Source organism: Adiantum capillus-veneris, chromosome 17 (genome assembly GCF_014529385.1).
Source record: "Adiantum capillus-veneris isolate H3 chromosome 17, ASM1452938v2, whole genome shotgun sequence".
NCBI lineage: Eukaryota > Viridiplantae > Streptophyta > Polypodiopsida > Polypodiales > Pteridaceae > Adiantum > Adiantum capillus-veneris.
Window position 1 is genome coordinate 38,934,987 of NC_140947.1, and position 23,932 is coordinate 38,958,918.

The window sequence follows — 23,932 nt, forward strand, 5'->3', positions numbered from 1 at the left end:
TTTAGTCTCTGAATAATCTTGATCTATGACAACTATTCATAGGAGCTATGAAGTTCAAATCTAAAGGCAACAAGAACAAATGAAGTAGCACAAAGTATTTGGAGCACACCCACCATTTATTGTTCTTTGAGACTCTCAAAGAAGCCTCCACCTACATTGTAAAGGAAAGGACCTACATTGTAAAGGAAAGGCTTGAGCTTGAAGGAACATCAGTCTACGAACTCCTATAGGGATCAGAGAACAACATGGTCACACTCCCCACGACCCCTTGAGAAGCCTACAACCTAGCAAGGAAGCTATGGGTTTTACATACTGGCGAGCAAGTATTTCCGAGCAACAAAATAATCGAGCAAGTCCCTTCAAACATTTTTTATTACCTAGAGTGAATTGCATAAGTGTAAGCGGGGTTTCCATTGTTGAAAACTAATCCCACAATTAAACTCAAATACCATGGAGCCAAGATTGGAGCCAATTTCAAGGTTGCCTCCCTCCTAGCTATGTGAGCATCTACTTCATTCAATGACATCACGGCAATGTTAGTGCTCTCGCTTTCATCACCACAAAGATCATTGTCATCAAAGTGCTCTGTGACTAACATGGAGCACACTTGATCAATGCATAGAGGATCGTGAGTCAGAAACCCTCTTCCTTTTCTTTGAGAGACTCTCCTACTTGTAGGACTACACCCAAGTTTTCAAAAAAATAAACAACCCCTTAAACCACTGCACAATCACTACTAAAGATCGTATTTTACACATTTATCATGTAATCAATATACTCATTGTAATTAACACACTCATTCTATGTTGAAAACCAAGCATGAGGTAAAGTCTAGCTATGAGCAAGCCATGATAACAAAATAATAGCATATCTTGATTCTTATGAGAAGATACCAAAGATGAAGTTGCAGTATTATAGTATCAATGACATTTTCCAGTGGATTTCCTCCTTCTTCCCTTCCTTTCAACAGGTTGTTTTGATTTTTCAACTGGCTCAAGGCTAAAGTTTTTTCCCGAACACCAGGCCGCCTTGAAGAGCAAACTAATATAAACCGTACCCACTTTAGTTAACATAAAAATATTCCACCATGCCTTATTGAACCAAACGTGCAGACCTCTATTCTAAACACCCTCGATAGAGCATAGCGCACACTCTCTCTCTCTCTCTCTCTCTCTCTCTCTCTCGTGGGATAGTTTCCTACGACGTTAAAACAATCTTCTTCCCCTCTCACTCCTCTCTCTCTCTCTCTCTCTCTCTCTCTCTCACATGGCGCTCGCCTCTCTTCCTATGTTGTAGCACCATAGAGTAGACAAGGACAAGAGGTTCCCACAAGCAGCCTTGCTGCATTACTGATGGGAGGAGTTTTCGCCAAACGCACGTGAAGGAGGGTCGCAAGTTGGGGTAGAAGAAGATGCTACCTAGTGGGGGGATTGCATGGTAGTGAGGGCAGGGTCACCAGAGCAACATAGGATAGGCTTGGTGAAGGAGTAATCTTCATACTATGGACATTTTAAAGAGCTAACTATAGGAAGTATCGTATTGAGGGGTGAGGAGGAGGCTCATGCTCGTGAGGCCCACACCCAAGCCGACTCTCTCTTTCTCTCTCTCTTTTTTTTCCTGCAAGACATATCTCATACATCTGCTATTAAAATCATCCGGGAAATGAACGTTGGTTTTGGGGGTTTCTAGTCAAAACCTAAGTTTAGCTATACCGGATGATGAGCGAGGCCTACAGCCACCCTCAAATTCCTCACGAAAGGGTTTGATGGGGGATCTGGCTTGTTAGGATCAAAGCTTCTTAAGCGAGAGCACCTCTCGACGAGAGTTGCCACGAATCACAACACGCACTGTAACCTCTTGTCTAGGCTGGAATAGCTACCGTAGTTTCTCCAAGCCACCCGAGAAGCCCGCGTCTTGGGGCGGCAAAAATGCATCACGTCCACTCGGCATGGTGTCCCAATATCCACAGGCATCACTTTTCGGATGGTCGCTTGGAATGTGTTTGGGTCTCCAGGTTTGGGCATCTTCTTAGGATCAATGTGTCATCATAATAGCTACTACTATTGGTGTTGTTGAACCGAGTTTGAAGGGAATGACTCGCTCGCAGAGAATCTCTCTCTCTCTCTCTCTCTCTCTCTCTCTCTCTTTGAGAAAGATTGTGTGTGACTCAATACTGAATGCCCCTCCTAAAGAGAGAGGTAAACAAATGACAACAGGGAAACAATAAGCATCTCAACAAAGCCCAATACATCGCCAAATAAATTGAATCATTTGAAGCTTACGTCTTACAGCAGTCTAGTTCACTCCAACTCTGGGCCAAAGTCCCAAGCAGCTTCAGTCAGTCTAGCATTTTCCACTTCAATTGCCAATTCATGCAACCCTGCTTCGGCATAGATGTTTGAGAGCATAACATAAGGAGACACAGAATTGGGCATTATTCTGATAGCCCCATCAAAAGCTCGCTTTGCTAGATCTAATTGCCATGCATTCGGCATGCAATCAGTATGCAAAACCAGAGGGCATAATCAGCTTCTGTCAACATTTGCTCCAACATGTTCTCAACCAGGTCTATCATAATACTATAGTGTCTTAGGTCCGGATGTATACCACTATCTTGCATCATGGAAACAAAAATTTGAACAACTAAAGAGACATCGCCAGCATAGTTGCAAGCGGAAAGGGCTGCACTGAAAGTTACATCATCTGGCTCTAGGCCTGCTAATTCCAGTCCTTCAAACATTTGCAGACAAATTGAATCACTCCCATCTCCTTTATTTCCATTGAATCACTCCCATCTCCTTTATTTCCAGCACAAGACACATTCCATAATATTATATCAGGTTTGCTGGCTTATCAAAAATTGCATAACGATCTCGTATGCTTGCACGGCCCCCATATGCATGAATAAGGGGCGAAGTGGCTGTAGGTAAATTAAGGGTGGCTGCAGCCGAGGGCAAGCTATCATGCCCCCAAGAGACAATGTCAAAATGAACTTGTTTGCAAGTTAGAAGACTTCCTGCTTCACTGCAAGCTTGTAGAACATATAATAGTACAAATATATCCACAGACACAGCCTCCTTTAAAGCTTCGAAAAGTCACAAAGCTTTCATGCTTTGATCTTGCTCAACATACATTGAGAGCATCGCAGTCCATGACATGACATTCCGCACCCTGAGGTTATCAAACAAACCCTCTGCTTCCTCAAGCGCACCACATTTTCCATTCAAGCTTAGAGCGGTGGATCTCTCTCTCTCTCTCTCCACCCCATTGAGCGTGGCATTCAAAAAGGTGACGACAAACTGGCTTGAAGTTTTTTTTTATACAAAAGGGACCTTACCCGTATGACCCTACCCGGCCCTGGCTAGGGCCCTTTTTTATAAAAAAAAGCTTCAAGGAGACCAGATGGGAGCTGATGTTCTTAACATGCAAAGAAAGCGACCTTTTTTTAATAAAAATATGAATGTTATGAGATCCATCACGTAAGGACATATTTAAAAAAAATGTTGAAATCGGCTCTACTGATCCAGGTTGGTGAAAGAATCTCGAGCACGAGAAAAACTTGCTCGAACCAGTCCGCGTTGGTGCGGACTGGTTTCGAGAGGATTCAGCAGGGAGCGGCGACTATGGTCGGCAATGAAGCCTAGCTCGGGAGAGGCATGGGATTTTGCGCTACGGTATCTAGATGCATGTGAGTTTCATAAGAGAGGGGACGAGCAGAGCTGAGCATTTGAGCAGGGCTGAATTGCGATGGGCCAAGATGATCCGAGAATTTTGATGAACGTGGAGTTCTTTGGGAAAGCAGGTGAGGAAGTTGGGTGCCAGGAGGCTCAGGGCACACGTTTCATGTATTGCAGCAACTACAAGGAGCTCATTTACAATTGCAATAAGAAGCTGGCCTCAAATAATTGTCTCACCTCTTTGAGCATGCAGAGATGATGTCGCACCTCGCCACCCACGGCTGCCTAAAATACTTCATCAGCACCGTAAGATTTTTCTTGAGCTTCAACAACATCCAGTGGTCATACGACTTTTCTTGAGCTTCAACAACATCCAATGGTTGCATCTGTATCATGGATGTCACCCTTTCCTCTCATTTTTTCCCCTTCCTCCTCCTTGCCCTCAGTCAAAATCCCTCCTGGCCTCAGTCAACAACTTGCTCAAACTAGTCCACGCCAGTGCGGACTGGTTTTGAGAGGTTTCAGAAGGAAGCAGCGGTTGTGGCCGGCGATGAAGCCTAGCACATGAGAGGCATGGGATTTTGTGGCCAATGAAGAATCCTAGCTCAACGTCCGTGTTCAATGTCACCCATCTTGGCTTCCCTCACCTCCACATCTTGATTTTTGAATGGTAGAATGCATGCTGGTTGAACTCAACATTTGAAATTCTAACTTATACTCACAAAAATCCTTCACGAAAGAAACCCTTTTACGTGCTAAACTTAACCAAAATTGCACCAGTCGACACACTATGTTGTACTAAGCTGAATCATTTGATAGGAGTCGAGGCAGCATGATTTTCAAAGAATGTAGACCGTGACGTGAATTATCCTCCCTCATAGCCACCCATCATTGCGTTCTTCACCCTCTCTCGCCATGTGCACCACCCTCACCAACCTAAACAACTCTCCTCTCTGTTGCATTAAGCCCTTACGTTAGTACTTGAATACCATTCAAATTTCTCTTTGTGGAATATGTGAAACATTCTTTGATACCATGTGAATGCACGGGAGGTTGTCCTTTACACAAAATGAGGTTGTCCTCTGTCACAAAATGGAAATAAGGAGAGAGAGAGAGAGAGAGAGAGAGAGAGAGAGAGAGAGAGAGAGAGAGTAAGAGTATGCATAGAGATAGGTGGTAGTTGGTTATGATTTATTGCTTCAGTTAAATAGGGGTGACGATCAATGTGGGGGGTGGTTCAACCATCCACCAAAACAATGGCTCCTTGCAAGTGTGTGGCTTTTTAGCCAGCCCCATGGGAGTAGCAATCTGCAGTGAAGGTCCTAGTAAGTATGGAGCCTGATTTACCCTTGTAATTTTCTGTGGTAAAAGTGCACATTTGTAAGGCTCCCATTATGAGGAGAAGCCATCGTGCGTGAAGGAAAATCACTCACCGGAAACCAAAATTTTCATGGACAAGAATCAGGGGCAACTTTAAAGGCCTCAGGGGCGGAGGCCCCCAAAACTTTTTTTCGCCGGAATATTCTTTTTCGCGGGAATATTATGGCCTGACCGCGGCCGGAAAGTGGTCGGAAAACAACCGGTCGGTTGGCCGGTGGCCGGTAGTCAATGGCCGGTGGCCGGTGGTCGGAAGTCAATGGCCGGTGGCCGGTGGCCGAATTCAAAAGCGGACTTGTATTCTCAAGGGCGGCCACACATGGGCGGATTGGAGGGTCCAATTTGGACTTATTCGCACAAGGGCGGCTACACATGGCTGTCTCTCATAAGAGAGGGCAGCCCTTTTGGCCTATAAAAGGAGGCCATTTCTAAACACATTTCATAGTGTGAAGTTGATGCAACAAGGTGAGTGTGAGGTGGTGAGAGTGAAGCAAGGCGGGAGCTCCATTAAGGGTATAATCCCTTTGTAAACTACTTCTTGTTTTGAAGTACTAAAGCCATTGAGTGGCTGCTTTCCCGTGGACGTAGCCCACATTGGGTGAACCACGTATATCGTGTGTACTCTCTCTCTCTCTCTCTACTCTATAATCTCGTGTATATAAATCTGTCTCTCTCCATTAAGTAATCTACTCAATTATCTATTTAGCTACGTCTTATTTCCTAACAACTGGTATCAAAGCAAGGTTTGCTCGTAGCTAAATTATCTCAAGGAAAGGATTCCTTGAATTGAGTGGGAGTTATGGCGGAGGAAGGGAAGCTCAAGATTGAGAAGTTCAATGGCAAAAACTACCAACATTGGAAGATGCAGATTGAAGACTATCTCTACCAAAAGGACCTCTATTTGCCACTACGCGGTCTTGCGAAGAAGCCCGCAACAATGGCAGATGAAGCATGGATTGTCCTTGATCGAAAGGCACTGGGAACAATCTGGTTAAGCTTGGCGTCAATGGTGGCCTTCAATGTTTCGGAGATGAAGACCACGGAGGACTTGATGAAGTCACTTGACGACTTCTACGAGAAACCATCGGCATCCAATAAGGTATTTCTTATGAAGCGCTTGTTCAATCTAAAGATGGCAGAGAATGGTTCAGTTGCAGAACACCTAAATGACTTTAACACAAACATAAGTCAACTTCGATCAGTGAAAATCAATTTCGATGACGAAGTACGAGCTCTCCTTATACTATCATCTCTACCGGATAGTTGGGACAGCCTTGTGATGGCTGTAAGTAATTCTATCTCTGGCACAAATACTCTTAAGTTTGATGATGTCGTGGGTGTTCTCCTAAGCGAGGAAATGCGAAGGAGAAGCACAGGAGAATCATCAAGTGCTGCACTATCAGTGGAAACAAGAGGAAGGCTTAAGGAGAGGTTCAAAAACCAAAAGGGTCGTGATCGCTCAAGGCGGAGCAAGTCACGCACAAAGTCAGTTCTTGAATGTTGGAACTGCGGCAAGAAGGGCCACGTCAAGAAGGATTGTTGGTCCAAGAAGAAGAAGGAGAAAGAGTCTCAAGACAACAAGCCAACATCGGAGGCCAATGTGGCAGGTAAAGTAGAGCAAGATGCTCTAATTCTCTCATTAGACAATGTGTCTAATTCCTGGATAGTAGATTCCGGGGCTTCATTCCATGCGACACCACACAAGCAACATTTCCAAGACTACACCAAAGGTAATTTTGGGTATGTATACTTGGGAGATGATGAAGCTTGTGAGATTGTTGGCAAAGGTACAGTTTCTGTCAAAACTGCTAACGGAAATGAATGGAAGCTTAAAGATGTTAGGCGTGTTCCTTCTCTTCGCAAAAATTTGATCTCTACAGGACAATTGGACGATGAAGGTCACAACATTGCATTCGGAAACAAACGGTGGAAGATCTCAAAGGGATCTTTGGTGGTTGCCAAGGGTGAAAAAGTCGGTACACTTTACTTGTGTACTGTTAGCACGCAACCTTCTGCTTGTGCAGCAACTACAGAAGTTGACAGTGCGGTGTGGCACTACTGACTTGGGCATATGAGTGCCAAAGGAATGCAAATCCTTCAAACAAAGAAGCTTCTACCAGGTTTGAAAGAAGTGGACTTAGAGTTCTGTGAAGATTGTGTTTATGGTAAACAAAAGAGGGTAAAATTTCAAAAATCAAGAAATAAAAGAAAAAATAATAAACTTGAGTTGGTTCATTCTGATGTTTGGGGTCCTGCAAGTACACCATCACTTGGTGGCTCATTGTACTATGTAACATTCATAGACGATGCGACTAGAAAAACATGGGTTTATGTCATGAAGAATAAATCCGATGTATTTTCCATATTTCAAAGGTGGAAAGCCTTTGTGGAGAATGAAACAGGTACCAAGGTTAAATACCTCAGATCCGACAGTGGAGGCGAATATTGCAGCCAAGCTTTTGAAAGCTTTTGTGCTAGCAATGGCATTCGGAGGCAAAGGACAACCCCAAGGACACCTCAACAAAATGGGATTTTGGAAAGGATGAACAGGACAATCATGGAACGAGCACGAAGCATGCGGCTACATGCAGGCCTACCGCTTGAGCTTTGGGCGGAAGCTGTAAGTACGTTTGTGTACTTAATCAATCGGTCACCCTCAACGAAATTGGATGGGGGAGTTCCAGAAGAGGCATGGACAGGTAAACCGGTGAATTATGCATTTCTCAAAGTGTTTGGGTGTGAGGCTTTCATGCACATAGATAGAAGCCTAAGATCAAAGTTAGATGCAAAGTCCAAAAAGTGTTTCTTCATTGGCTATGGAGAAGGAGACTTTGGGTATCGCCTATGGAATCCTGAAGATGGTAAAATCTTAAGGAGTAGGGATGTAATTTTTAACGAACAAAATATGTACAAAGATTACTTGGAAAGAAAACAAACAAAAAAAACAGGTGATGAGTACATGGAGCTTGAGGACGGTGAAGACTCAAGGACTGCAAACAGTGACAATGTGCAGCAACGTCAACCAAATGAGGAGCCTCAACCTATTCCCCGAAGATCTACAAGAGCAAGTAGACCTCCAGAAAGGTTTGTTCCTTCCTTTAACCATCTCTTGATCTCAGATTCTGGAGAGCCGGAATCATATGAAGAAGCTATGCAACATGAATCCAAAGAAGAATGGACGAAGAGCATGCAAGTGGAGATGGACTCACTACATCGCAACCAAACATGGGAGTTGGTTGAGTTGCCTAAAGGTAAGCGGGCACTCCAAAACAAATGGGTGTACAAGCTAAAGGAAGAAGAAGGTGGGAAGAAAAGGTACAAGTCTAGGCTTGTGGTAAAAGGTTTTTCTCAAAAGAAAGGTATTGACTTCAATGAAATATTTTCTCCTGTTGTAAAAATGAACTCAATTAGGCTTGTCTTAAGCCTTGTGGCTGCTCATGATCTAAATCTCGAGCAAATGGATGTAAATACGGCATTCCCTCACGGTGACTTAGAGGAGGAAATCTACATGCTTCAACCAAAGGGGTATGAAGTAAAAGGTAAGGAGAAAATGGTTTGCAGATTAAAGAAGAGCTTGTATGGTTTAAAGCAAGCATCAAGACAATGGTACTTGAAGTTTGATCGATGGATGTTGGATCATGGATTCACAAGATGCAACTCAGATCACTGCGTCTACACAGAGAATTTGGGAGATGGGAAATTCATCATCCTAATGTTGTATGTTGATGACATGTTGATTGCAAGTGCTAACATGCAGCACATCAAAGACCTAAAAGAGGAGCTGTCCAAATCTTTTTCAATGAAAGATTTAGGTGCTGCAAAGAGGATACTTGGTATGAAAATATCAAGGGACAAGACGAAGAAGACAATAAAGCTATCTCAAGAAGATTACATCAAGAAGGTACTAAAAAGGTTTGAAATGCAAAATGCAAAACCAGTTTCTACACCTTTGGCTGGTCATTTTAAACTAACGAAGGATATGTGTCCAAAGACACAAGAGGAGATAGCCTATATGTCTAAAGTTCCATATGTTGCAGCGGTAGGTTCTCTAATGTATGCTATGGTCTGGACAAGGCTAGACATTGCACATGCAGTGGGAGTTGTGAGTAGGTTCAAGGACAACCCAGGTAAAGAGCATTGGCAAGCTGTGAAGTGGATACTTAGGTATCTAAAAGGGACAACAACAAATGCTTTGTATTTTGGAGGAACTGATATTTTTCTAGAAGGGTATGCTGATGCAGATATGGCAGGTGACAAAGATACTCGAAGGAGCACTACTGGCTATGTGTTCACGGTTGGAGGCACAGCAATAAGCTGGGCTTCAAAGCTGCAGAAAGTGGTTTCACTTTCTACCACGGAAGCAGAGTATGTAGCAATGATGGAGGCAAGCAAAGAAATTCTGTGGCTTCACAGATTCTTAGAAGAGCTTGGATTCAAACAAGACAATTGTGTCTTGTAAAGTGATAGCCAAAGCGCTATCCATCTTGCGAAGAACTCAGCCTTTCATTCAAGGACAAAGCACATTGAGGTGAGATATCACTTCATACGCACTCTTTTGGAAGAGGGACAACTAAAGCTAGGAAAGGTGCATACAAGTGAAAATCCTGCAGACATGTTTACAAAGGTGGTCAACAAGGAGAAGTTGAGCTTTTGCTCATCTTCAATCGGCATTCAAGGATAAGAAGCCAGAATGGAAAGCAGTCACAGGTTTGGTTTGGAGATCAGTCTCCAAGTGGGAGATTGTTAAGTATGGAGCCTGATTTACCCTTGTAATTTTCTGTGGTAAAAGCGCACATTTGTGAGGCCCCCATTATGAGGAGAAGCCATCGTGCGTGAAGGAAAATCACTCACCGGAAACCAAAATTTTCATGGACAAGAATCAGGGGCAACTTTAAAGGCCTCGTGGACGGAGGCCCCCGAAACTTTTTTTCCCCGCCGGAATATTCTTTTCCGCCGGAATATTATGGGCGGACGGCAGCCGGAAAACAACCGGTCGGTTGGCCTGTGGCCGGTAGTCAATGGCCGATGGCCGGTGGTCGGAAGTCAATGGCCGGTGGCTGAATTCAAAAGCGGACTTGTCTTCTCAAGGGCGGCCACACATGGGCGGATTGGAGGGTCCGATTTGGATTTATTCGCACAAGGGCGGCTACACATGGCTGTCTCTCATAAGAGAGGGCAGCCCTTTTGGCCTATAAAAGGAGGCCATTTCTACACACATTTCATAGTGTGAAGTTGATGCAACAAGGTGAGTGTGAGGTGGTGAGAGTGAAGCAAGGCGGGAGCTCCATTAAGGGTATAATCCCTTTGTAAACTACTTCTTGTTTTGAAGTACTAAAGCCATTGAGTGGCTGCTTTCCCATGGATGTAGCCCACATTGGGTGAACCACGTATATCGTGTGTACTCTCTCTCTCTCTCTCTCTCTCTACTCTATAATCTCGTGTATATAAATCTGTCTCTCTCCATTAAGTAATCTACTCAATTATCTATTTAGCTACGTCTTATTTCCTAACAGGTCCGCTCAAAGGTATTTTTGGCAAGCCTATGGGAATGCACTATTGCTTGCCTCAGTTGAGCGGAGGTGGCACCGATGGATACAACCAACAGTGGTGCCTGTGGAAATATGTCCACGTGGCTAGGCGGACCTTTATTTTTTAGCAAACCTTCTCATGGGGACATGGCTTTTCATAGGTGTATGGGAGGGTGCTCTAAATTTGAGGAGCTAGAAAAAATTAAGCCAAGGCAGATGAAGAGGCTTGATGAGAGATGGAGCGATGGGTAGACACAAAGTGAGATGGGAGAGAAGCATTGGGAGATGGGTGAGAATTGCTTTTGAGATGCCACCACAATGTGGTAACTCAAACAAGAATAGTATGGGGAAACAAATTGCTTTGGAGAAGATTTTTTTTTTTGGTTTTCTTGATACTACTCCACGAGTTTCAATTGTAGCAAATCCTAGAAACTCGTTAAAAAACCAAAGGGTATTACATGTCGTTCTTGAGAATATTAAAACTCAAGTGTAAGAGTTGATATCCCTACCTGCATAGTGTTCTTTTCCCTCGTCAACTGGGTGTTTGCTAATAGTCTTATGTTTTCAAGATGTCTACAATGGGCCGTGGAAGTGTGGTGGACTTGGTTAATAATATTTTCCTAGAAAATACATGCAAGTCTGTGGGTGCATTTTGAGCGTGTGCATCAAGTGGAAGGATGGCCAACTATGTCAGCTATGTACTTGTGTGACGTGGGATTTTGTTATGACCTCTACATGTAAGGAGGTTTGTGGTTTTAAAACATCTTTTGCTTTGTGGTAATTTTAGATGTACGGCCCTTCCGTGTTGAGGTGCTAGTCGAATACAACATGCCATGATTATTTTCTTCAATACATCAATTTATCAAGGATGCTTCTCATATTTGCTCGGAAATTGGCTTCGCTCAGTTTTCTTTGCTCGTAAGCCCCGGAAGCTACCTTTTCTTTGGATAATTGACAGGTATACTGAGGTGCCTTTTTCCATGATTTACAGATAGTCACCCAAAATGAATGGTAAACGGGGATCACAATGTAGTATAACATTACTGAGAAATCAAAAATGTCATGAATAACCATCTTGGTTAACTTGAAAGATCCACAAGCACTCAAACCAAGCCATGACCTCTATTGGTGATTGGTAGATCCAATAGTAATGTCATTGAGATACTGCATGTAGAGTGCAAAATGCTTCATAAGCAACTTATGTGATGAATATGCATGCCGCTCCAAATCAGACTTTGCCAAATACTAGGGCCCATAACATCTAGTTTTCATGCATTTAGCAAAACCAATTTGAACCTACATATATATGATCATACTTGCCAATACTTATGGCGAATGTGATGCTCCTAGCACACATTAAAGAGGAGTGTAAATAGTTCTGAAAAGAAACTAAATATAGGCTATTGCAATCATTTGTAAGCCTTGTTGAAACGTTTGAACCATAATAGAAGGTGCAATATTAATCACTTCTAGGTACAAACAATGAAACTTTTTCATTAACAACTATAGCCTTGCTATATACATAAACAACCATCAGTTAAGCTTGTCTAATAGCACTTGTAACCTTACCAAGTTGTTCTATCCCATAATTTCTGGCCACTCAAATTGTTCCTGATGTGACGTACTAAAAATGGTCTAGAAAATGGATTCGACTAGCACCTAGGGACTTCGTCGCGACACAAAATTGAAATAACGGCGCCAGTGTCAGTACCAGAGACTCATATTCTCCACATGTGGAATATGTCTTAACTACGGTTGTCTAGCAAAAAGAACATCCTTTAAGTACAAGATGTAATGGTGTGTGGAGGTAACTGCAAACATGGTGCAACATGCGTTAGAGGGACCCTATTGAACCTTGCTCCACACTAGTTAAATCAAACTCCTTGAGTTCCTAGACCATGTTGTATCCCATGTGAGAACGTGTGTGGAGGTAGCTGCAAACATGGTGCAAGGTGCATGAGAGGGACCCAATTGAACCTTGCTCAGCATTGGCTAAATAAAACTCCTTGAGTTCCTAGACCATGTTGTATCCCATGTGACAACATGTGCCAAATCAAATCCTACAAGTGGGCCCATAACTACATAATGCAATCGCGTTGAAGATCCGACTGCACCATTGCGATAGGATTGGTGAGAGCTACACATCAACACCAAGCATTCCACGTAAAACGGAGCACACATGCTAACGCATCTACAAGCTATTTGTGGTCATAAGTGTATCAAACAATGTTTTTTTTTTGCTTGCAAGTAGTCATTAGAATTGTGGTGACATAAGCTATGCATAGGTACTCATAGATTTCAGTTTCAGGCACTTCCAAAATTTTGCTCTATCTTCATACATGTTTTTTGTAGATGGGTTTGGAGTGAGGATTTTGAGTGTAGAGGCTTTGGGACAAGTGTATCCAAGTGAATGGATGGTGTTCCTAAAGTTTTGTACCATTTTGGTATGGTTTGGTGAGTTTCCTTCTGTTTGTGTGTATGTGGGTTGGGTGGTGTAGTTGAGAGCAGTGAGATTCTTGATTGTGGTTTAGTTGGCCTTCCAGAGTGTTGTATGTGTGGGATGTCTCAGTCTAACAAGCTAAAGAGATTGCCTCCATGCACCTATCGTGTCATCTATGCCCTCGATTGACATTATGTTGATCTAGGTAGTGTTGCATGCACTTTATAGGTGGTGTGATTCGCTCCCACAACATTGGTGTCGCTGGGCCGGGGACCCAAGGACTTGAGTAGGTAGTCCTACTAGTACTCATGTGATGGTTGCTTGATTTATTTTTTACTAAAGAAAGAATTTTTCTTAAGTGGATCCGAATGAGTATATTTCGAGATCAAGTGGACAGCCAGGAAACATGTGTCTTGCCAAGGGTCTCCCACTAGATAGATTTAGATAGAATTTGTAGTATTAGTTGTAGATTAGGGTAGTTGTTGTGGTCGAGTGATTTGTGAGGTGATAAAAAAATTTGCTAGTTTGTGTGTGGCAAGGAAGCGTTTTTCTACTCATAAATGCAAAACCCCATATGATCTGTAGGAGTCGTTTTAGGTAGGACATGTTGATTTTGATCTAGAGCTATTCATCACTGATTTATTTGCTGAAGTGCTTGTTTGCATTCACGATCTGTGAAAAGTTGATTTTGAGTGTAAAAATGCAATAAACAGGATTCTATTGACATATTTTCATGACTGATTGATGTTGTTCATATAAGAGATCAATTGCAAGAGCTATGTGTAGAAAAATTGAAATTTTGCATACTTGGACATCATACACGTATGATGTCTCAAGAGGCACTTAGAGACCAAATTTGACAAATCTGATTGCACGAGAATGTTTAGAAGGGGTATTTTACCTTATGTATACCTTGAGACTAGCGTTTTGACCAACCCTTGGTACCCAAAAGACAAAAGATGGAGTGTCGAAAATGGAAAAAAGAGAAAATTGTGATTTGGAGCATATTTTCGCATGAAAATTGGTAAAAGTGCTTGAGACTTGGGGATGCTTGTGGTTAAATTTTGGCCAAAAATTCAACAACAGACATCATACACATATGATGTTTGAAGGGTAATTTTGGTAGCAAAATTGATTTTTTTGACTTTATACCCCTGTTTTGCATGTTGTGTTGAGCACATACTCCAAATTTCATTTCATTTGGGCATATAGATTGAGAATTAAGGGGATTTTACTCTTTTGGGGAAATTCCTTGTCAAAAGTGGTGAATGTGTGCAATTTTGATTTCCAAAATTTGATGTGAGCACATGTGCATGTTGTACATACCAAGGAGCAGCTTGGGTAGAAACAAAAGTCCATTCTAACCAGATAGACATCATACGCGTATGATGTCCTAGAGGCCAAAAGATACATCTGAGTGCACCCCTGTGATCTAGAGCAGTTAAGAAGCAAATAACAAAATTTTCATTGAATTTGAAGCATTTTTGGGCTTGTAAAGGCCACAAAATGGATCTAGTCAAAAGCTAATTGCTTGAATTGATCATATCTTGCACAAAAAGTGTTGGCATTGAATTCTGAAAGCTGTTGTGGGTTACCCGTGTAGTGAGGAACCTCTGAAGTGAGTTTCACCTAGACGTATGATGTCTAAAGAGCAATGTTAGGGACCAAAGTTGACATTAAAGCTTTCCAGGGTGTTTAGCACCACAAAAACGCTTAGAGACCAAATTTCATCCAATTTGGAGCACAGACATCATATGCATATGATGTCTCAAGTGAAGATTCGAAAGTCCAATTCGCACTTTTGACCACAAAGGAGGTTTGGAAATGATGATTTAAGGTTGTTTGCAAAATTTATCTCATTTGGACACATATCCTTGAATTTAAGAAGCTTTTTGCAAGTCCAAGAAGGTAAATGTGAAAAACTAGTAATTTTGAGCAATTTTGACATCCAAATTTTTTTGTGAGCAAATATTCTTGTTGTACACATCAAGGAGCACCTTGTGTAGAAACAAAAGTGAAATCTGGGCCAATAGACATCATACGCGTGTGAAGACTTTTAGGCCGGATCTGGGTCAAAACAAACATTTGAGTATACTCTAGTGTCCTAAAGCATAAAAGAAGTCCCTAGCCAAAATTTCATTGCATTTGGAGCACATTTGGGCTTGTAAAGGCCAAGAGACAAAAATTGGCCAAGATTCATGCTTGTATTGACCATAACTTGCAAAAAAAGTGTTGAAATTGAATTTTGAAAGTTTTTGAGAGTTGCTTGAGTGATAAAGGGTATTTGGGATAAAAGTCACTTCATTTTGCCACAAAGGATATCATATGTGTATGACGTGGCAAGTGCCAAATTAGAAGCCAAAACCTACATCTGAGCTTACAGAAGTGTTTGCCATCACAAAATAGGCTACAAAACAAGTTTCATTCAATTTAGATCACTTTTTCCTTAGCTAACCTCCCAGGGAAGTTGCAAGCAAACAAACAAAAAAAAGGAGTGATAAACCTGTCTAAAAGTGTCAAAATTACTAATTGAGACTTGGAGTGGTTAGAGTATATCAAGGAGAGTCTATAGTTAAAGTTTGGAACAAATCTGAGTCAAGAGACATCATACGTGTATGAAGAGTCCAGGCACAGGTTGAGGCCAGACAATAACTTTGACTAGTCAAAGGACTTCCTTTTGAGTCTAGAATCCCAAATATCATTCCAAAACCAAATTTGAACACCTTCTAGTGGAGCAAAGCATGCATCTAGTGATGAACTCTGAAATTGCCAGAATTGACCTACAAGAAGGTTGAATGCGATAGAAAACTGTTTTGGCCATGTCGGATTCATATTTAAAAGAAAAAATCAAAACGAAGCTTCAGAGTAGCTCTACAAGATTCAATGTGACCCCCTAAACAACAATCAAAGATCCTTTCAGCCATTCATACTTGGTCAGCGTTAAAAAAAACATCGTTTAAGGCCTCAAAATGCATCCGAAAGTTAGGGGCGTCTAATAGTGACAATTCAAGAGAATTGTGAGGAAACGGTCGTGGTTTTGGACATAGTTTTGACTGCTTACATCAAGCTAGAGCTCTTAAGCCCAAAAATCATATCTACTCGAGATTCAAACTCAGCTTACACAAGCTTTGGGATCCCATCAATAGAGGAGCATCCGCCCATAATAGATCTTCCAAACTTGTAGTTGATAAAGACCAATTTTGTGGAGAGAGTTTGAATGATAGATCACGAGAGTGATGGAGTGTATAGGTACATTGATGAAAATGAGGTCAACCTTTATAGGTGCTTTACCAAGCATTTTCTAGCATTTACTGAGTTGACACAAGTTCACAAGCTTTTCCTTGACTTTGTACTTTGACCAAAAACACAATTCAATCATTAACAATCTGATAGTGCTAAACTTTGACAAATGAAGCACTTTATGTGACCAAAGATAGAAATTTTGCCACATTGCACAACTACTAGTCTGTGCAAACACTTTGCAACCAATTTTTGACAAATCTTCATTTGGGGCTCATGAATCGCGATCCATGTTCTAAACCCAAATTGGACAAAACTTCAAGGGTAGTTTCTTGGCATGTTTCCCAAGCTATTGGTGCCCTTTTTTTGGGTTTAGATCAATTTTTTCCATTTGTATGTCAAAATGGCCATTTGGTCATTGGAATCCCAATTTTACTTGATTGTTGGTGGTTCCCAGTCCATTGGACACCAAATTTGTAGGGCACACTCCCCAAGGCATGTACAAACCAGCTAGAGCAAGAATTCCCTGTTTGGGTTAGTTGGGGGTCATGGAACGCGATCCATGTCCAACACCATTGGACATTTGTGGGCATAACAATGGAGAGGTGCTTTCAAGGGCTTCCTTTTGCACAACTTTTGTTTGGATTCTGAGGTGGGGGGACATGGATCACCATCCATGTTCCACCCTGTCTACTGGCAACTTTGATTACATGGATAGATTTTTCTCAATAAGGGGAACATTCTCATGCAATAATAACTAAATTTGGAATTCAATCACCCCCCAAGATGACCTTGACCAGTTTTCACAAATCCCCTCTTTGATTTGATTGTTGCTGTAGTTTTTTGTGCAAGTGTTTTGTCATTTTGGAAATCTACAGAGGATCCAACATTGAATAAGAGCATACCTGTCAAATCTGGTGAGGTGTGGGTGTCCAGTGTGGCTGTAGCAAGCAATTTGTTGACGGAGTGCTCTAGGTAAAATCTCTCTCTCTCTCTCTCTCTCTCTCTCTCTCTCTCTCTCTCTCTCTCTCTCTCTCTCTCTCTCCCTCTCAGTCTCAGTCTCAGTGTCTGACTGCAAATGAGGCTTGATTTTCCCCCCTTTTCCCTATATGTGCATGGCTTGTCCCAAGTGCATCGTGCATACTTACCTTACTTGTCCACATTTTTCATGTCATACCACTTACATCTCGGACGGCTCTTCATTTGGACACCTGGTCATTCATTGCTCTTGATTTCACAATTCTGGTCCGTTGTAAATCGGCCCAAATTTTTTCATGTGCCAAATCCATCCATATTTGACATTCTTGAAGCTCTTTCTTGGTAGGTTTGGCATTTGCTTTCAAAACTTGAATATGAGTTCTTGGCTCTGTTAATTACTTTTTTATCATTATAAAGTTAAAAAGAAAGTTATTTGGCCAAAAGTTTTCCAAACTTTTTCCTCACACTTTTGTGTACATACTTTCACTCTAGGAATCATGCCCACCAAAATGTGTTATTATGCCTCAATACTATGCCTGATAAGAGAAAAATACTACTAAAGTCAGCAAAAACAAAAATGTTAAGCTTCAAAACACAATTTATACATAGTCTCTCCTCCTCTTTGAGCCTAATTATCTTGCAATATACCCCCTCTATTGCGGTTACTATGGCTAACCCCCCCCCCCCCCCCTCGCCCCCCTTCCCATTCTGAGTTTCCCCAAACGAAGGGTTGTGTGATGTGCATGGGCATAAATAATGTGTCTATGCAAGGCCGTGAAACATGGCCCTATCATACATAAGGAAGAGATGCATTGGGTAACACAAAGTTGTGCAAGATGCGGGTAATATACCAATTGTCTAGTGGTTTTGTTGCCAAGGGCTCAACTATTTCGAACTTACCAAACAAAAGCTATTGAAGATGAGTTGCCCGCAGTTTGATAGTGGGTTTGTTGAGTACCAACGGCTCTTTCTTGTGGGTGCTTTGCTAATCTTTAGGTATATACATGTGGAAAGACCTTGAGGAATGTTGGAGCAAGTCATTGTATCCTCTTGCGAAATAGAATACAAACATACCTTGCTGTAGTTGATTTTGAAAAAGGCAACAACTTTGAAGTCATTTTAGGGTGACCATTCATGCGTCAACTCAAAATGGTTCAAGATTGGGGCCACAATCATATCTATTTGCGGCATAAGGGTATCACAACTAGGGTCAATATGAAGGAACATGGATGTAAAACTCACCCCAATAGAGGAATTTGGTGTAGGTACTGACTTAGGGATAAATCTTCCTGCTTGGTTAATAAAGGATTCACACATTTGGATGTGTGGATCTTAGGATTGTGGAAGCTTGAGAAAGGAGGACTGCGTCCTAGAGCGCTCAATAGAGGATAACTATTATGTGAAGGAGCCGTTTCCAAAAAAATTGTTTGAACCCTTTGGATGGGAGGAAATATTGGCAACTCTAGATGTTTATGTAAATGAAGTAACCACCACGACCTTTTGTGACAAGGACAACTACGACATAATGCCCTTCCAGATGGTGAATGTTGTCTTAACATTCACCAAAAATGGGAACAATAACAAACAAGTCCAATGAAACATTCGAATGGAAACAAATAGTGGAAAAAGTTTCTATTCAAAAAATCTGAGTGACGATGAAAGAAGCAAATTCCATGGTTCAAGAAGCGATGAACTTGGGAACGATGCTGAGGACGAGCTATCAAGTGGCTCAGACAATGAAAATGCAACAAAACTAGATGAACAAATCTCCTACGAGTTTCCTAACCAAAATATGAGGAGACTAAAGAGGTCTCAAATGAGGCAAATGAAAAAACAAAGAAACAAATACGAGAAACCAATGCCAAAGTTAATGACCAAGGCACAATATCTTATGCTAGTGGGAGTAGATGACTATGTCTGAGACAAAACAACCATAAACCTTTGACACAAACAACTTCTTGAGAAAACCCAAAGAAGCAAAGAAAAAAGAAAACAAGAGACGCGACCAAAACATCAACGAAGATGTCCAAACTTGAACAAAAAAATAAATACCAAAAATTGAAAGAGACACTGGAGGAAGTTCAAACAATGTAATTGGAGAGTGGGGAGGGATTCTAACACGGGAAAGTTCGATGCACCCTCTCATTATAATAAGTATACAATTTAGGAACGACGTATAGTGGTTGAGCAACCGATGCGTGAGCCTAAAGAATTGAGAAAATCATATGATGGGCCTGAAAATGCTAAAAGAATCAATCTTGCTGAACCAGGGGAAGAACTGAGTCCGGCTTACATAACACGGATCTCACCAAAGAGGACGAGCAACTTTTGATTGCTACTCTCAAGCAATACAAAGATGTGTTTCCCTAGTCATACAAAGATCTTAACATGGTTTGATACCAAATCAGGACACTTAAGTGTCCTCTTTTTACAGATCTAAATTAAATGCTACTTACATTAGCAGATGTATCTAAAAAAACCCTCTTGATATGCTTAATTATGTTAGCTAACCTTGCAGTTTAGAATCTACCATGATCAAGAACCATACCCATCAAGTTGACCCTCATAAGACTGCCTTTGATGCTTTGAAGAAATCGACTTTATAAGCTCAAGAAAAAATGAAGCGACCTTGTAGAAAATTTTATGTGACTTTCCGCAATTGTGCTATAGATAATTGAAAGTTTTATGTGTAAAAAAATTCACTTTAGAGTATATAGAATAATGAAAAGTTCTACGTGTTTAATATGGCCAATTCAAGCATATTGTTGTAAAAAATGAAAATATTTTTTTGATAAATTTGTGAGTTTTGGAAAGTGATACATTGCTTACCCTTTCCATTGAGGACTCAAGGTGGCAAGTAGAAGGGCTTTGGTATGCAACAATTATTGGATCATTTTAAATATTCAAGACTGCGTAAGAGAAAACTTTGATATTTTCATTCTTGAGACACAAGCATCCAAAACCTCAAATAATATCAAACTTTCCATGTAGATCAACTAAATGTATCAAGGTATGTGGTACATACACAATTGGGGTGCCTAAACTATTGGTTTCAATGTTATTATGGTGAACTCAAGCTTTTCAAGAGTTTTTGCACAATAAAAAATTCAAGATAAGACTTCAAGAAACGAGATTTAACCGAGTTAGGAGCCTCAAAAATATGTAGTTTCTTGGTTTCAACAGATAAAGTCATTTGTAGTTGTCAAACTGCACTAGAATAGCCCCGATTTCATGAGAGGATCTTTGGAGGACCAAAATTATTCTCTTATTCAGCATATGCTCAAGTATGAAATTATGTCTATAACTTGCGTGTGACTTGGAAACTATTCTTTGAAGGGCATTCCATTGTTTTGTGACACTAAGCACTGACATTTGGCTTTTATAAACATAAAAAGGCCATCCCTACAAAAAGATAAAAGAACTTTATGATTTTTTTTTAAAAAACAACTTGAAATGTCACTAAAATTTATGACTTAGACCTTACCATAATTCTCTCCATAGGGATTGTATTTTGAAATGGAGAAGAATCTAGTGTTTTCTTTCTCTCATAAGCAACCCATGGTAGAAGCAAGGTGTTAAAAACTTCTTTCTAGCTTGACAAATAAATGGCCAAAACTTTGTAGGAAAACATGACACTTTAGTGTCTTAGGATACTTAAGTGTCCAATTTAAGGACTATTGTTAAGGGGGTAGATCCAAGTATATGCCAACATACGATACCCCTTAAGAGTGATGCCAAGCCTCACAGACAACATCCTTACATGTATAATAAAACATTTGCAAAGAAAATCAAGGAGGAGATAGACAAGCTTAAGGAAGCGGAGTTTATCTATGAGATAGAGCACATAGAATGTTGGAATTAGGGTTGCAGATAAACGCACACAGCTTGGAGAAGACGAAGGAAGCTCAATGCACACAATAGAGAGTGTGTTACTTAGTGTGTAATGGAAAGATAGATAGCCCTAGAGTGATGGCCATATATACAATGCACGGGGGAAAAAACCTCGTAAAGAGGGAAAAAAATGCCCCGGCGGTCCTAGCGTGCTCACACACATCACTACCACATGTATATGGTAACAAATCCCCCCTGGGGTGATGCGGTGAAGGAGAGCTGGCACATGAGTAAAGGGAAGTGCCATGCCCTGAGGACATGATCAGGCCACAAAAGGGAGTAAGCCCAAAGCTTTGCGGAAAGCTTCGAGCTTCTCACGAGACAATGGATTTGTGAAAAGATCTGCAAGGTTGTCCTGTGTTGGCACATAAGCCAAGCTGATCTCTCCTGCTGAGAGCCTCTCCCTGACATAGTGGTAATGCACCTCAATGTGCTTTGTGCGAGCATGAAAAATTGGGTTCCTCACAACTGCCAATGCACTTTGACTGTCAGTGTAGATAGTGTTGGCAGTGTCCTGTCCAACACCCAAATCAGCCATAAGGCGTCTGAGCCATACACACTCAACCGTAGCTATGAAGACTGTTATGTACTCAGCCTCACAACTCGAAGTGGCCATAGTAGGTTGCTTCTTGCTCAACCATAATATACACTCGATATACATGAACTGCCACTCATGAAACAAAAACCACTTATGTACACTCGCGTGTCAAAACAACCAGCCCAATCTGAGTCCAAAAAAGCATGTAAGTATGGTGGCAATGATCCCCCCTTGGGATAAAACAAGCCAAGATATAAAGTGCCACTAAGGTAGTGGAAAATCCTCTTGACAGCCTGCCAGTGCTTAGACCCTGGACTATGCATGATTTTGCTGACCTGTGAGACTGCAAGCTGAATATGTGGCCTCGTGTTGCATACATAAATGAGGCAGCCAACAGTAGTTTGGTAAAGAGTGACATAAGCAGGATCCCGAGCATCATGTAGACTCAACTTCAAACCTCTTTCCATGGGAGTGGCAATAGGTTTGCAATCCTCAAGTCCAAACTTACATAGCAAGGTCTCTGTGTAACTTTTTTGACACAACGCAATACCACCATCACACTGCTTAAACTGTATGCCCGAAGAATGATGCAACAACCCCAAATATTTCATCTTGAAAGTAACATTCAAATCAGCCTTAAATTCAGATGTCTCTCATTTGGTCCAGTGATCAGCAAATCATTGACATAAAGAACCACAATGAGAAGTACATCACCCTCACGCTTTACATACAATGTGCTTTCTGTTGGACTGTTACGAAAGCCTCGTTTGACCAAATGAGTGTCAGCTTTCTCATACCAAGCATGAGGAGATTGCTTCAACCCATACAAAGCCTTCTTACATCTGCACACTTTGTCCTCTTGTCCTTTTATGACAAAACCGCGAGGCTGCGTTACATAAAATTCCTCAAATATGTCACCATTCAAGAAAGCAGTAACAATGTCTCATTGATGTACATCCCAACCGAAATGAGCTGCCAATGCACATAGAAAATGCACAGTAGTCATACGACAAGTGGGAGCAAAAGTCTCTTCATAATCTATGCCTTTTTGCTATGCATAACCCTTTGCAACAAATCGAGCCTTATGGCGATCGATCTCACCATCCGGCTTGCATTTCAACTTGTAAACCCACTTCGTACCAATGGCCTTTTTGCCAGGAGGCAAATCACATAAAGTCCATGTGTCAGTTTCTATAAGTGCATCATATTCTGATTGCATGGAAGCCATCCAATTTTCTGAATTCTATGCTTCATCAAAAGACAGAGGCTCCTCAACATCATGTAAGCTAGACACAGCCAAAGCATAACAATCTGATGCATAAGATGCATGGCGAGAGCCTGAACGAGTACGACTAGACAAAGGTGCATCCAATTTACTGTCACGCAAAGTGTGCACCAGCCATTTTGGCATACCTCTAGCCTGCTCATTTTCAGCCCTTTCCTCATCAAGTACATCATGTACATTTGCGTCAGTAATAGGCTGATCTGTAACATTTTTAGAAACCCCCATAGGCTGTACATTTGCCTCATTGGAACTTACATTCGTATTTCCACCACTAAAAAGAGGCAACAAAGTGTCATAAATGTCCTGTGAGCTTACATTACTGTCTCTAGTACATGACAATAAGGGCTGAACAGAATCTTCCACAAACACTACATCCCATGAAACCACAATACGTTTTGTTTGCGGATGATATGACCTGTAACCTTTGCTTTCAGCACTATAACCAACAAACATACATTTGACAACCTTATCATCCAATTTTCTGCGCTGCACTTGTGGCACCAAAGCATATGCCAAATAGCCAAAAACACGCATGTGCTCAATAGAAGGCTTTCTATCATGCCATGCTTCATATGGAGTAATAGACTGCAAAGCTTTTGTAGGACACTTGTTAAGTACATAAATGGCACACATGATGGCCTCAAGCCAAAAAGAATGCGGCAAAGCTTGAGTTTTGACCATACATCGTGCCATTTCCGTTAGTGACCTATTTTTCCTCTCAGCAACACCATTTTGCTGAGGCGTATAAGGCAATGTACATTGGTGTTTTATCCCACAACTAGCTAGAAATGCATTAAATTCATGAGACATATACTCCCCCCCTCGATAGGAACGGAGGGTGCCCATAGTACATTTCGAGACATTTTCAGCCATAGCCAGAAATTGTTTGAAGCACATAAAAATTTCGGACTTCGCTTTGAGTGGAAATACCCATGCATGCCTGGAGTAATCATCAATGAAAGTCACGAAGAAAAGGTA